This window comes from Sinocyclocheilus grahami, unplaced genomic scaffold (assembly GCF_001515645.1).
Source record: "Sinocyclocheilus grahami isolate Dianchi unplaced genomic scaffold, SAMN03320097.WGS_v1.1 scaffold150.1, whole genome shotgun sequence".
NCBI classification, from domain to species: domain Eukaryota; kingdom Metazoa; phylum Chordata; class Actinopteri; order Cypriniformes; family Cyprinidae; genus Sinocyclocheilus; species Sinocyclocheilus grahami.
The window spans coordinates 692432-695524 of NW_015505329.1; the positions used below are offsets into that span (position 1 = coordinate 692432).

At 39.1% G+C, this 3093-nt stretch overlaps 1 protein-coding gene across 2 annotated transcripts in view; it reads left to right on the plus strand.

Annotated features, from left to right (window-relative positions):
* Positions 1 to 3093, plus strand: part of LOC107592114 (raftlin-like) — a 110067-nt gene that overhangs the window by 73813 nt on the left and 33161 nt on the right. The window lies entirely within an intron of this gene.

Here is a 3093-nt window from a genome sequence, read left to right on the forward strand (position 1 = left end):
GGGTCGTCACATGTGGTTGCCGCAAGCCCGCCAGATGCTCCTTCGTCGAATCCGCCGGCTGCGCCGTTCTCAAGCCCGCCCGCATCCACTCACTCAAGCCGGCCTCTGCTCACTCTAGGCCGCCGCCGCCACTCACTCAAGCCCGACGTGTGTGACGCTGTGTTTCGTTGTGAAAGCGAAACGACTTTGTTTGGCCTTCCAAAAGAGGACACGACTAGAAATCAGTGGTTAAGCTGTATTTACAACACTGTTCCAGAACAGTTCAACCCAAATATTCAGATGTGTGCAGCACATTTTATGGAGGACTGTTTCCTGATCCTGGGAGAGTAGACTACAATGCCGGCTGTTCTGACTCACAGACTGTAAGTACGTTTTTTTTATATTTAAAGTATTTGCCGTTGCAGTTGGGGTGCCTTGCTCAAGGGCACCTCAGTCGTGGTATTGAAGGTGGGTGAGAGCGCTGGAAATTCACTCCCCCCACCCACAATCCCTGCCGGCATGAGACTCGAACCCGCAACCTTTGGGTTACGAGTCCGACTCTCTAACCATTAGGCCATGACTTCCCCTGTAAAAAAGCGAAATCAGTAATTATGACCCCACTGGATGCAACGAATGCCTTGTTTATAATGGGTTTTAATGTTTTTGTCTCGTCGCTCCGGCCGGACAGGGCATCACAATATGGTAAGGGGCGTAACATTTCTGTCACACGCTTGAGGTATTCAGCCAATCACAATGCACTGGATAGCTGGCCAATCACTGCACACCTCGCTTTTCAGACCGATGAGCTTTGTAAAAATCGACACGTTTCAGAAATGCGGGGCATAGAGGAGAAACAATAATGTACATTATGTGGAAAATAATGTGTTTTTTGAACCTTAAACCACATAAACACATTTCATTACACCAAATACACAAAATAATGTTCTTTTTAGCAACATCATATGACCCCGTTAATATTCAAATCTGCTCATGCATATTAAAATGTTGTTAAACATTTATGATGCTTTAAAATGCTGCCTATGTAGAAAGCACACTGGAACATAGCAATTAAAATGTAATATGTGTATGGAGTTGTAAAACAGAATATGGCTGTTCTATAACCCCAAAAAGTAATCGGAGAATAGTCCAAAAAGATTAAAAATCAAGACAAATGGCATTTAAAAAAGCACCAAACGCATTTTGCAAGCAAAACACACACACACACATACACATACATACAGTGGGTACGGAAAGTATTCAGACCCCCTTAAATTTTTCACTCTTTATTATATTGCAGCCATTTGCTAAAATCATTTAATTTAATTTTTTTTCCTCATTAATGTACACACAGCACCCCATATTGACAGAAAAACACAGAATTGTTGACATTTTGGCAGATTTATTAAAAAAGAAAAACTGAAATATCACATGGTCCTAAGTATTCAGACCCTTTGCTCAGTATTTAGTAGAAGCACCCTTTTGATCTAATACAGCCATGAGTCTTTTTGGGAAAGATGCAACAAGTTTTTCACACCTGGTACTGTCTTAAAGTTTGGGATGTAAGATGATTTTTCTTTTTTTTAGAGAAATTACTGCTTTTACTCAGCAAGGATGTATTAATTGATCAAAAGTGACATTTGCTAGCAAAGACATTAATGTTACCAAAGATTTATATGTCAAATAAATTCTATTCTGTTGAACTAGAATACATATATCACGGTTTCCACAAAAATATGAAACAGCCCATCTGTTTTCAACATTGATAATGCAAATCAGCATATTAGAATGATTTCTTCAGGATCATGTGCCACTGAAGACTGAAAATTTAGCTTTGCATCACAGGAATAAATTACATTTTAAAAAAACATTCAAATGGAAAACAGTTTTTTGAATTGTAATAATATTTCACAATATTACTGTTTTAACTGTATTTTTGATCAAATAAATGCAGCCTTGATGAGCAGAAGAGACTCAAAAACATTTAAAAATCTTACAGATGCCAAACGTTGGTCTGAATTCTCGCTGTAAGTGTGGCAAAAATGACTGTATACTTCCTGGAGTCACTATCACAGACCTGTTGAGGTGTGTCTTTGACGCACATCCACGCAAGATTAATCGCAATGATCCATCACGACAATGATCCTTCCCCCCGTCACATCAAACTCGGAAATTATTCAGTGCCCCTTCACCGATGGAGGAGCCTGGTCAGAAAAATGGCTTCTTATCTATGCAATTTCATTTGCATCATTGTTGCAAATATAATGACAGGACTCCCGGCGTCAGCGTTCAATATGCATTAAACAATGCAACTGGAAAGGCCTGGCCAGTTCCCGGTTTAATTTGAGAGAAAATAACCTGCGCACCTCACAGAAACTGATTGGGCTGGTGTGGGCGAAGGCGTCAGCTGGAGATAGTGGTGGCAGGCCTCAGGCTGGCCTTTATTAAAGCAGCATAATGGAAAATGGCATCATTAGCATTCCTTGACAGTTAACGATTCAATTTGGTTTGATGAGAATTCAAATATTGGCTTCCAAACGCGAACTGACAATAAAGTGGTAGATGCTCGACTGATTTGGGATGCAGAGGGCAGTTGATGGTGGACAGCTGCCATTGCAATCAGCGCTTGCTAATTTCAAATAGCTGATGGTGTGGAAGAAAGAAAGCCGCTTTTGCAATATATTGTTTTGAATTGCGTTTTATTGTTGGGGTAATGTGGCATATCAATCGTTTTAATGTTCTTCCAATGAGGAAACTGAAAATGAATGAAACTACTTTCTCGAAATGAAACTTCTTATCAAACATGATGGTACGCAAAGCCCTCGGGGCTGTGAGAGGTTTATATGGTCGTCCATGTCGACAAATTTAGCTGAACACCAACAATATCATAAAAAGATGTTGTCTGTGAACCATTTTGAGATCTGCTTAACTGGACCAACAACAAGACCTACATAAATCAAATCCAAAAATATTAGGGCACAGTAAACCATGTAATGTCATATTTCCAGGATGTACACTACAAGTCAAAAGTTTGGAATAATTTATATATATATATATATATATATATTTTTTTTTTTTTTTTTTTTTTTAAGAATTTTTTTTTTTTGGAAATTTAGG